The sequence below is a fragment of the Ceratotherium simum genome, chromosome 16, assembly GCF_057802395.1.
Source record: "Ceratotherium simum simum isolate JZ-2026a chromosome 16, ASM5780239v1, whole genome shotgun sequence".
In the NCBI taxonomy this organism is placed as follows: Eukaryota; Metazoa; Chordata; class Mammalia; order Perissodactyla; family Rhinocerotidae; genus Ceratotherium; species Ceratotherium simum.
Genome location: NC_141915.1, coordinates 4,313,520 through 4,325,888, shown reverse-complemented (window position 1 = coordinate 4,325,888; position 12,369 = coordinate 4,313,520).

The window sequence follows — 12,369 nt, the reverse complement described above, 5'->3', positions numbered from 1 at the left end:
AAATCAAAGACAAACAACAAACTGAACAAAAAAAAGAGCAATACACAGCAGAGCCAGCTGGTTAATTCCCTTCATTTGCAAAGCATTAGTACAAATCGATAGAAACAGGTGAGCAAGCAAATAGACTCATGAGCAGAGACACAAGCAGCTCATAGAAAAGAAGAAATAGTGGCCGATAATCATATTAAAAAGATCGAGCGCATTCATCATTAGAGAAATGCACATACAACTATTGACAATTTTCACTATTCAGATTGGCTTTTTACGAAATTTGCTAATACCCTGTAGTGGTTCGATTGTGAGTAAAGGAGCGCTCCATGCAGAGCTGGGAGGCTGTGAATTTGTGCAACTTCTTGGAGGGAGATGTGGCCATATCTATCAATCGAGGTTTAAAATGCACACGCCCTTTGATCCAGAACCCTCCACTAGGAATGTTCCTTATGGATAAATATAAACAATCCAAGGTACTTTTTGCAAGGATTGTTTGTAACAGCAATAAGAGGCTAAATTTGTTTCTTTTTTCTAGTTCATGTTGGAGAAGCCAATGCGTTTCATAAAATTAAACAAAATTGCAAGAGCGTCTTGTGCTGGAAAATGTGGAAACTGACACACACATTGGTCACAAAATTAATACTTTGATGCTAAGAAAATAACTATATAGGCAAGGAAGTGGCATTTGAATTCCCATAAAAATGAAAACTGTACTTAAAATTCTTAAGAATATCCCCTCATCACTGCCTTTATGAATTAGAAACTCTTTACTTTGGGCACAGATCACTTCCCACCCCTCCCAGAACACTCTTGCTCTTTCGTTTCATAGACACACCCGCTTGTTTTTGCTGTTCCCTCCGCTTCAGTGCCCTTCCTGACTCTCCCTATCATCTTCCCGTTTCTGTTCATTGAAATCTTGCTCTGTTCTTCAAAGAACAGCTCATATGCCACCGATCTTTCATGCTGATCTTCAAGCCTTCACAGAACTTGACAGGTAGTTCTCTTATTGTACTCATTAAATTCTGCCTCAGACTACAGTTAACTGATTGACAGTGGTTGACAACACTGTCCATGTCCTTGCAGAATTCTCCATAGTATCCAGCACAGCCATGCACATAGTGGGTGCTGAATTAATGAAAAATCATTCTTCTCCACCCTGAACTGAGGAAAGGAGGAAAAGCAATAGGAATGAGGAGATTGGTGCAGACAGTTTGGTGACAGAAGCAAGGCCAGATAGGTTACATATGCAGTGGTGATCTGGTAAATCACCCCCTCTCAGGGAGAGTGGAAGCCCTGACTTATAGCATTGGCCAGTTTCTTGAGTGTAAATACTCTCATGGCGGCTGATTTCACATTACCAGTGTGAAGTCACAGAACTCAGAGTTGGGAAGAGATGCACACAAGCTCTTGTAGGGTAGGAAGGCAAATCCTCTACCCTCTGGGTCCTTCTGGCTGGGCTATGAATTAAGTTGACATGAGACAGAATAACAGGAGAACATCAAACAAAGCTTTATAACATGTATACATGGAAGACACTCAGGAAAACTGAGCAGCTCGCCAAAATGCCAGAGGCTCTTATCTTAAATACTGTCTTCAGCTAAAGACAAAGGAGGATGTTGCGGGTAGGGGGAGTCAGTTATGGGAGATTACCAGAAAAAGGACAGTAAACAAGAGTAAGGTTATTATGCAGATTCAAGTCCTCTCCTTCCACATTGATAAGAGTTTCTAGAGATAAGGTCATCGCCCCTTCTTCCTGGCACAGAGAGGGAGACACTTTTACAAGTGGAGATTTCCCATACAAATGTAAATGTCTCTTACAAAGGGGAACTTCTACTTTTCAGAGCTTCTCCCCAGTCCACAGTTTCTAAGTAACCAGCCCAAAATAATCCTTATGCCAAAGAGACATGTTTTGGGGTGGCCAATTCTGATCTCCCACACTCTCTTGAGCCAAGCTGATCCAGACCTTCAATGTTTTGGTCCCCCAATTAAAAGTTATGTCGTCATTTGTATAGCGAAACACATCCTACATAGCAATGAATTTTAACTTTCAAAGCAAATAATAAAGTAACTTTATTTTTATATATTTTACATCTTCCTATATAATTTAAATGATTGTATTTTTGTCAGTTCTGTTAAAAACAAGACAACAGGCCCCAAATGGAGTCAACAGTATGCTAAGCCCCACATCACCAAACTGAGACTTAATTGCAGTTTCAGCTCTCCCAGAGATGGAATCTTAAACCAGTCAGTCAGGGATCGCCCCGTCAGCACTAGTCAGATCATCTGCCTGAGAGACCCCTACCATCCCCTAAAGGAAGCGACCTTGCAATAACCAACCCGCTTTTTTCCTAGTATGACTTCCTTGTTCCTGCTCCCTTCTGCCCATAAAAGTCTGTCATTTTGTACAGCTCCTGGGAGCTCCTTTCTATCTGCTAGATTGGATGCTGCCTGATTTTCATGAATTGTTGAATAAAGCCAGTAATATCTTTAAAATTTACTCAGTTGGATTTTGTTTTTTAACATTCCCCCCCTCCTGGGTTTGAGGTGGCTGGGAAACAAGATGGGGAAGGGGATGGAGAGGAGGACATCCAGAGTGGGCTTGTAAGGTGATCATTTCTCTGTGTCATTTTCTGGCTGATGCTGAATTGTGTGTCTAATGTTACCAGAGATGAAACAGGAAAGAGACTGCACTGTAGCCATTTTTCTTATTATTATTTTTACTACAAACTGCTTTCTACCACCCTTCCAATAAGTAGATTTTCTTAATCCCACTCATGCTACCTACAATGGCCATTCTCTTATGGACAGATTCATGTTCTTAACATATTGTTGTTCATAAAATCTTCAGGGTGGAATAATAGCAGGATGCCAGCTCATTCTGTTTGAGCATTGTATACTCAGAATCAATATTTGAATCTTTAAAGTTTGCTGTTTTCAGGGCTCCATGTTCAAGGCATCCACTAAGAATGACTGTAAAATACACAAAATTTCTGTAATAATTTCCTCGAGTGTGATCTCAGCATCCAGAAGTAATGCTGTGACAGATCCACAGTATTTGGTAAACCGATTGAAAACCAAGAGCTTACGGAAGTGCTCCTTAATCTAGCAGGGGCTCTGTCAGCTTGTGAGCGTATCCACATTTGGGTCTTTGAGGGAAAATAATACAGTCAGAAATGAGGTCAAGCTGGGATTTTCAAGCTAAGTTAGCAGCTCTAAATGAAGGCATGTGAATCTTCGCCTTTCAGTTGTGTGAAAAATCAGCCAGGGGCTGAACTTTGTTGTTAGATTGGCCTCAACAAGCAAGACAGGCCGGCTGGGGTAGGAGAGAGGGGCGGAGGAAAGGAAAGAAAACGTGGCTTCCTGAGGTTTTATGAGGGCTCGTGAGCCCTAGGAAGCAGGGACACAGCAAGCAACTAAACAAATGCAAATGAAATGCAGCTTTTCAGAGGGAATTTGTTAAGTTACTTCGTTAGCTCTGAGGCCAAGGGCAGTCCAGAGCTCATGCAAAGTAGATCTGAGGGTTTCCTTTTGTTTGCTTCCAGGTCTTCAGGGCGGTAGGAGTAAAGGGGTGAAAAGGTGGACACCACAGCCGTGTCCTTGAAAGGGAGCAGAACCTGAGCTCTCTCAAGCCCTCTTGGCTTGAATACCAGCTTTTGTCTCCTAAGGGCCATTGCTCGGCTCCCCGAGAGTCCAGTAATGAAGCACTTGATTAAGACCTCATTAAAAGTCTACCGACACTCATCACGACCGGGGCCATCACCACCGCCCCGCGAGGTGGAGGGAGGATGGGACCAGCCTGGAAGCATAAAATCTGGCTTTGAATGCCCTTTCTGCCATTTCACAGCTTTGTTTTCTTGGGTAAATTTTTTAATCTCTTGGGACGCCACTTTTCTCATCTCTAAATAACTCCAGTGCTGCTGTGAGCAAGTACTTTGAAAGGTTTAGTCATTTTGTGCATCTTCATTCTTACCATCCACACCTTTCCTGTCTTCATCTGGTTGTGACAGGCCCTTTAGGACCAGGCAAGGGCATTTATTTCTTGCATCACAGCACTGTGAAGCATCCTAGACAGGAAAGGCCTCTGAGAAATACGGCCAGAGTATAGGGGAAAACAAGAGCCTCTGGCCTCTCGGGGGTGCCAATACAATCCACTTGGCCCGTAGAAAGGAGAAAGAGCCGGCAGCTTAAAGTGTCTCTAGACTGTGGATCAGACACTGCCCAAGGGGCATTCATGGACAACAGTGAGAGTCAAGGGCTCCCTTTGCCCAAATTCAAGCTCCTGGCATCAGATTTAGGAACTAAGCACAGCACCAAATCCCAAAATGTGTTCCATAGAACACTCATTGTCCCAGGTGTTTGGCATTCTACCCTGGGGATGGGGTGGGGAATTCTGGGCTGTTTTCCCCGAAGGAGTCCAGGAATCTGCAAGACCACCTTCGTATCCATATGGCTCCGCGTCAACCTCAGCCAGTGCCTTAACACTCACATGTTTTGTTCTGTCTGGACTTAGTCCTGTTAAAAAACAAAATTCAACTGAGTACATTTTAAACATCTTACTGGCTATATTCAATTATTCATGAATAGGAGAACATCCACTCTAGCGTAGAAAGGAGCTCCGAGGAGCTGTACAAAATGACAGACTTTAATAGCCAGAAGGGAGCAGGAACAAGGAAGTGACACCAGGAAAAAAGCAGGTTGGTTATGGCAAGGTCGCTTCCTTTAGGGGACGGCAGGGGTCTATCAGGCAGGTGACCTGACCAGTGCTGACCAGGCGGTTCCCGATTGACTAGGTTAAGATTCCATTTCTGCGAGACCCGAAACTGTAATTAAGTCTCTGTTTGGTGACTTGGGGCTTAGGATGAGTGCCTCCATTTTGGGCTTGTTGTCTTGTTTTTAATTCTCAAAGACCTTCTCTTTGAGGCTTGCAGTTTCCTAGGTCACACCTTGAGAAGTCAGAAAGTGGCCTCTTCTGCTCTGGGACTCTCCTTCAGCTCTGAAGATTCGGTAAGAATCTCCATTCCCAGACATCACCTCTAACCTCCAGGAGCCTCTCATTCTTCCTTTCTCACCTGTGGTTGAGATCTTTCCTTGTTGTGGGCAGGGGAAAGAGTCTTCCTTCATCTCCAGTTCTTCCCATGCTCTGCTCGATGATATAAACTTTACGTCTGATTCCTCCACTCAAAGCCAAGTTTCTGAAAAATCAAAGCTTTTTTCTCTCTTCCAGAAGAGCCATGGCTTTTAATTCTGGGTTTTGGCTATAGATTTATAAAGATCTGCTTCAGAGCTCAAAAGCAAATCAATGGGTCCTTTGTTCTCTCTGATTCTTCCCTACCCAGAGAACAGTACTTATAGAGAGTCCCCCTGACTGTTTGGTGGTGATGATAGGATAGTGTCTGCAGAAAGAGGACTAGAGGTAAATGGTGTTGGCATTCCTTTTTTATAGGGGGGAGTTTTTTTAATTGAGATATAATTGGCATTGTATAAGTTTGAGATGGCTAGATCTAGCCATCCACATCCTCTAGATGTGGAGAGGCTAGTTCCAAAAGAGATTCAGCAGCCCTGGTGTCTTCTCAACACTCATCAATTAAGTCAGTCATTCTTCCTCCCTTGGGAAAAGGAGAATGAGAGAGGGAAGAAAGAGTGGGAATTTTCATTGAAACGTGAAGAATCAAAAGCAAGAGCCCTAAATATATAGGATTCTTATGTAGGACTCTAGATACATAGATAGATAGAAAGAGAGAGAGAGAGAGAGGGAGAGTTGGAAAAATACCCAGTTTAATACCAAAGCATTATTTGCAAATAGCATCATAGCAAAGTTCTGAATTCAATTTGCTAATACTTTATTTCAACATTTTTGCATCTATCTTCATAGATGCAATTGTTCTCCACTTGTGTTCTTTGTACAATCCTTTTTAGGTTGTACTCAAGACATTGCGGTATGGTGGTGTGTGGTATGACTTCCATTTGCCCCTCCAGAGCCACCTCACCTTTCTCCACCTGCTCTCTGCCCTAGGAGGCTGACTCGCATGGGCCATATCAATGGATTCCATTGACCTATGGCTTCAATTGCGTTTGGCCATTGAGGAACCCAGGAAGGAAACTGGAGATGGAAGGAGAATGAGGTGAGGGTGTCTATTCTCCCAGTCCCTTCCCTGCAAGGTCAAGGGAAGCTGTCTGGGTCCCAGGAGCAAAGATCACAGCTCCTGTCAGGCCCTCCTACTGGTTCTGATAATCATGCTTTCCCCATCCCTTCAAGCCAAGGGTTGGTAATGGGACTGCACTACCCATCTGGATTTTCTACACCCTTCGCACACCTTTATTGAACTCTCTTCAAATTACCTAACATGAGTGTGACATCTGTTTCCTGCTGGGAAGCTGACTGACACATGTGGGTAGGCTAACTTAGTAAAATGAACTGGAAAACCTTCTATTTTTATCTCTGCTCTGGAACACATTAAATATTGTAAGAATTTTCTAGTCTTTGAAGGTCAAAGAACTAATCTTTAGTGCCCTCTTGGCCTAGTAATTTAGGGATGGGATAGTTCTTTGACAAATGTTTAAAATTTTTCTCACGGTTATTGCTTTTTTTAGGTTTCTTCTTACGTCAGTTTGGTAACTGATATTTTCTAGAAGATCATCCATTTCCTTTAAAATTTTAAATGTACTAGCATGGAATTGTTTACAGAATCCTCTTTTGCTGTTTTAATCCACTCAAAATCTATGGTCACCTTCCCTGTGTCACTTCTAATGTTGTGTAATTGTTTTTCCCTATTGTTTTAGTTAAGTTTACTCCAGTTGTGTACGTGTGTGAGATTAATTTTCTAAAAAGAGTTAATTAGTTTATTTATTTAAAAAATACTCAAATGGGCTGCAACCCACTAGATTGATGTAGTGATGTACCAATGAGTTGGGCTCTAGAGTCTGAAACACACGTCTGCAGAGAAACTTGTGCATATGAGCACCAGCTGGCATGAGAAAGAATATTCAGAGAAGCACTGATAATAATTGGAAAAAAAAAATAAACCCAATAACTGGAAACAAAACTAACTACTGACAGAAGAATGGCTAATAAGCTGTGGTACATTCACGCAATGGAATATTATTCAGAATGCCGACGAGTGAGGCGCAGCTATTCAAATCCACCTCAGTGAGCCTCAACGACACGATGTTGAGCAAACTGCAGAAGACTCCTTGCAGTCTGACTCCATGGTCACAGTTATGAAGGGATTATACGTATTTGGAAAAACTGTTAAGATAAGCAAGAGAATAATAAGCAGAATTCAGGAAAATGGTTATTTGGAGGACAGAAATGAGGGAAATCAGAGGAGACAGCAGGGAGCTTCAAGAAATTTGGCAATGTTCTATTTGTTAGCAAAGCATTCACAGGTCTCCATTTTATTATTTTGCACCATAACTCAAATATGCTCTTCATGTATTTTGGGATGTTCACATAGTTCATTTAAAAAGTATGATAAGTTTTTACAACTGTTCCACGGATATTTGATGAATAGTCTCCTTCTGAAGGAGAGAAAGTTCTACATCTCTTTCAAATTTCTCTCTTTTAACTTTTGGCTATCTAATTTGTGTGTAGCATTTTTTAAAGGCTTCACCCTATGATGATGAATTTCTCATTGTGGTTTTAACTATTCCTGCTTTATGTATTTGATTGCAATGTTATTTGGCACATAAAATTTTATGATGTCATATCTTTATTGTACAGCGATCCTTTTATCAATTAAAAAAAAAGCACTCCTTTCTCCATTATTGCTCTTTGACCTGAATTCAGCTTTGTCTGCTATTAATATTCTACCTCAGCTTTACCCCATTTACGTTGCCTCATCTCTTATTTTAACCTTCATGTGTCACTGTTTCCTTTGCAATTTCTTTTTTCCTGTCTCATATAATGTTTTCCGTTTTCTTTACTTACAAATTTTTCAGATGTTACACAAACTTTTATTATTCTACTGGTGGTAATGTCTGAATAAAAATAATTTTCTACATATTATTTAACATTATTCAAATTTTAAAAAGAACTTATTTTTCCCTATTTACTAACATTGGAAATGACTCCTTCTTTAGGAAGATGAGAAATGCAATTTGCTTCTACTTCTGCTCCTTCCCTCCAGATCCACACATCTCAGTGTGTGTTGATTATAAACCCATGTTTTAGATAATCATTTTTCTATTAAACATGAGTTTTGAATTGTGTAGCCTCTCATTAAAGAATTATTTTTTACACTTTTGCAGTCTTATAACAATATCAATGAGAATTGCTTATATTTTACTGGTATCCTTCATTTATAACACTTCTTCCCTATTCCAAAATTCCTTATTTTTATTCAACCTCCTGTTGAATTATAAAAATAGTTGTTTGACAGTATTTTTAGAAAATTTATAGGGAAGGTATTCTTGGTGAGTATGTGACCTCACATTGATTGGAATTTTTGGTTCATGAGCATTTTCCTTTAAAATTTTCTGGACAATCTTCTGTGGTCATCTGACACTCAGTGTTTCTGAGACGGCTGATGACAAACACATTTTTTTTTTCATTCATAAGTAAAGAGAACATTTTTTCTTTAATTAATATAGACTATTTTTCTCAACTTTAAAATTCAAAGTTTTCAGTAAAATATGTCTGGATATTGTTCTCTTTTTGATAATTCTGTCTGCTACTCAATGACCACTTCCCCATCTAAACACACTAGTCTTTCCTCCTTCACTGAAGCAAATTTCTTTCTCTCATTTCTTTGGCCATTGCTTGTCATCTATTTGCTCTGTTCTTTTCCTGTGCATTTTCTCTTTATGTACGTAGAGAAGCAGTGCAGCATAGTGGTATAAGCATGAGGTCTGGAATCAGAACAATTTGAATTAGAATCCTAGATTTGTCACTTATTAGCCACATGGCCTTAGGCCAGTTTATTGATTTATCTAAACCTCAGTCTCTTCATCTAAAAATAGGGGCAATGATACTACTTACTTAATGGGTTATTGGGAGAATTACATGAGATAACACATGTAACAAGGTTAGCAGAATGCCTAACCTTTGCTGAAGTGCTTAAGAAATGTTGGTCATCATTGTTATTATTGTGCTTTCTGGATTACGGGTTTTTGTCAAATTTATTTTGTTCTTATGCAATTGTTCCATGAGGCACAATATTTTTTGTTCTACTTGGCCACCCAGAAACTCTATTCTACTTTCTCATGTTTGGGAACATCCACATCGTTTTAGTCTGTGCTCCCCTGGGGATAAGTCAGAAATTCACTTTCCCAGACTCCCTAGTAGCTAGGACACAGACACGTGACCCAAGCTTCACCAATAATATTTGTTTATAAGAGACTTTGGGATTCCATGATGCAAAGGCACAGGCACCGTTGAAAGCCATTTCTGGTGTAGATAGTAGATGCAGAGGCTACGTTGGTTTTGGAGGTTGTATCCAATGTCTGGCTTTAAGAAACAAGTTGAGGTCTCTATGCTCAGTAGGGGCAGTAATAGTGTCTCCACAGACACTGCTCTTGTGAGTTTAAATTGGTAGGTGTTACTTACTCTGTAGCCTTATTCTCTGACCCTCTTGGAGAATGGGGGAGATAGCTGATTGTTATGGGCTGATTCGTGTAGCCCCCAAAATTCATATGTTGAAGCCCTAACCCCCAGTACCTCAGAATGTGACTGCATTTGGAGACAGGGCCTTTAGAGGAGTAATTAAGTTAAAATAAGGCCATTAGGTTAGGCCTAATCTAATATGACTGGTAGCCTTGTAAAAGGGGAGATTAGGTCTTTCCTCACAGAGGAAAGACCATGTGAGGACACAATGAGAAGGCAGCCATCTGCAAGCCAAAAAGACAAGCCTCGGAAGAAACCAACCCTGCTGACATCTTGATCTTGGACTTCCAGCCTCCAGAACTGTGAGAAAATAAACTTCTATTGTTTAATCTCACCAGTCTGTGGTATTTTATTATGGTAGCCCGAGCAAATTAACACACTGATATTGTTCAATATTTTTATTTCCTGCTTGGATTTGTTAAAATGGGCTTGGTTGTTTGAAACTAAGAACACTAATCCAGCACATTATGTAATTGTAGAAATGGTTTCCACTTCTGATATGGCTAAGTTCCTATTGGACCAACCCTCCTGCAGATTACAACTATAAACTCTAGACACAATTAAACAAACAAAAATTTAAAAATTAAAAGCCGAAATTCCAACTACTTAAAGGTACTGGAGAGAGACCAAAAGCAGGCATATTCTGGAAGGGAATTGACAGATGGGAACAGCACTGGATGTTTCCCACTTTCACGACTTCTAGCCTGAAGGCAGTCCCCAGTCTTCACCATGTGGGATGGCTAATGCTTTAATGGAAAAATTGCTGTATTTTTGGCTCAAAGAACTGGAAGAAAGGGTTTGAGGAAACCACAAGCACTGGAAAGTGAGGAGGGAAACTTAGTAAGGACAGAGCCAGAGAAGGAAGCCCCAAATTTTGTATATATGTTCGGATCATATTTCTGGCTAATTCCCAAGCTTCACATGAATGGGACAGACTCCAAGCAGCTTTGCTAAGCATAAAATAACAACTAAACTTTGAGCTGCTGCCCAAGAGACATAATTTGCAGTTTTAGTCCTACCAAATTAATTGCCTGCTAAAACAAACAAACAAAAATCAGTCCTCTTCAGAGGAATATATTGAAAAGAAATCTAGAGTCCCTACAACATAGCATTTAAAATGTCCAGGATACATTTCAAAATAATGTAACACACACAAAAAAGCAAGAAAATGTGATCCATTCTCAAGAGACAAAACAATCAATAGATTTTCCTCCAAGATGACCCAGATGTTAGAGTTAGGACTTTAAACCATCATTATAACTATATTTTAGGAAATAAATGAAAATATACTCACAATGAATGGAGAGGTGGTAGTTTTCAGTAGAAAAATGACAACAATAATAACAGATCCCGATGGAAATTTTAGAACTAAAAAATATATTTGAAGTAATTATATAAATACGTATATAAGGGTACAGAGACATACACGGGAAATAAGAAATAAAATAAGAAAGGAAAGTGAGCAGTAGCTTCCACAAGGAAAAGGTTCTCTTTCAGTCTAGATTGTCTGTTACCCAGAACCTAGGAGAGAGCATGTTAGCCCATGACCCTTTAAAGGCTGCCGGATATTTCATGAGGGTGAACAGAAGATATGGGATAGGTCTACCGAATCTATTGGCGATAATTGTCACCACAGTTGCCTTATTTTGCCAAATAGAACTTTTTTTTAAGTTGACCTTCTACTATCACTGTCATTTCATTTAAAAAGAGAAACTTACATATAAAAAGTATATAATTTCAGAATATATGACAATCCTTCCCCAAAAAGGGACAATTGGCAATCTTACATTGACATATCAAAAAGGGAGGAGTGGTAGAGAGGAGGACATATTTGAAAATACTGATGCAATAAAACTACAAAACTCAAAATGTTATTTAATGGTACTGCATCATATGTAATTGTTTTCTTGATACAATCTTTCAATTTGAGATCTATATTTTACATTATCACTATCATCGTCCTGTGTTTTGATACTTCATTTTTATTTTAATCTAGTTAAAATATGAAAATCCAGTTTCACATGGATTTTTTTAAATGAGACAAAATTCCTAATGTCGTTTCACTTAATTTAGAATATTCTGAATTAACTGAGAATTCTCAGGAAGAAAAATTCAACTTCTTCTTGGTCCTTTTTATCTATGAGCTGGGAAGAAAGCAGGTGACAGCAGGAATAATTCAGATGGTAAGGGCTGCAAGAATCAGGCTAAAGATGCTCCCCATTCAGTGGCTTCACATCTATGGTCCAGTGTAGCTCAGAGCCCTGGACACCAATATGAAGCCAAAGGAGTTGATTGCATGGGTGAGAATTTTGATATGGGTCAGCTGTGGGAAAATATTTAGTCCCCACTGATCTAGTGTCCTGAGGAAAGACGACACACAGGTTCTCACGTAGTCAGTGAGACATCTGAAACTGAAGCTGCCTGCATCCTGGAACTCAGTCAGGCCATCAGGTCTTTCTAATACTGATGAACTAGAGCCCAAGAGCTCCCTGCCCAATAGTGCTTCAACATTTCCTCAGGGTCATCCACGTGATCCTTCAATCTTCCCTGTCTCCCGGGCCTGAAACTGAGGTCACAATTTTCCAGCATGACCTAGGCCCACTTGTCTGCTCAAGGAGCCTACATGTAAAATTTGTATTGCACTAAACCTTCTGAAATGGGTGATTATTTAATTTGGGAAAAATATATGCAAACTCTCCTGGACCTGCCCTGTAGCATTTATCTATTATCTTATCATTTTCATGTCTTCTAAGTCTGATGATTTCCAGCACAAATCA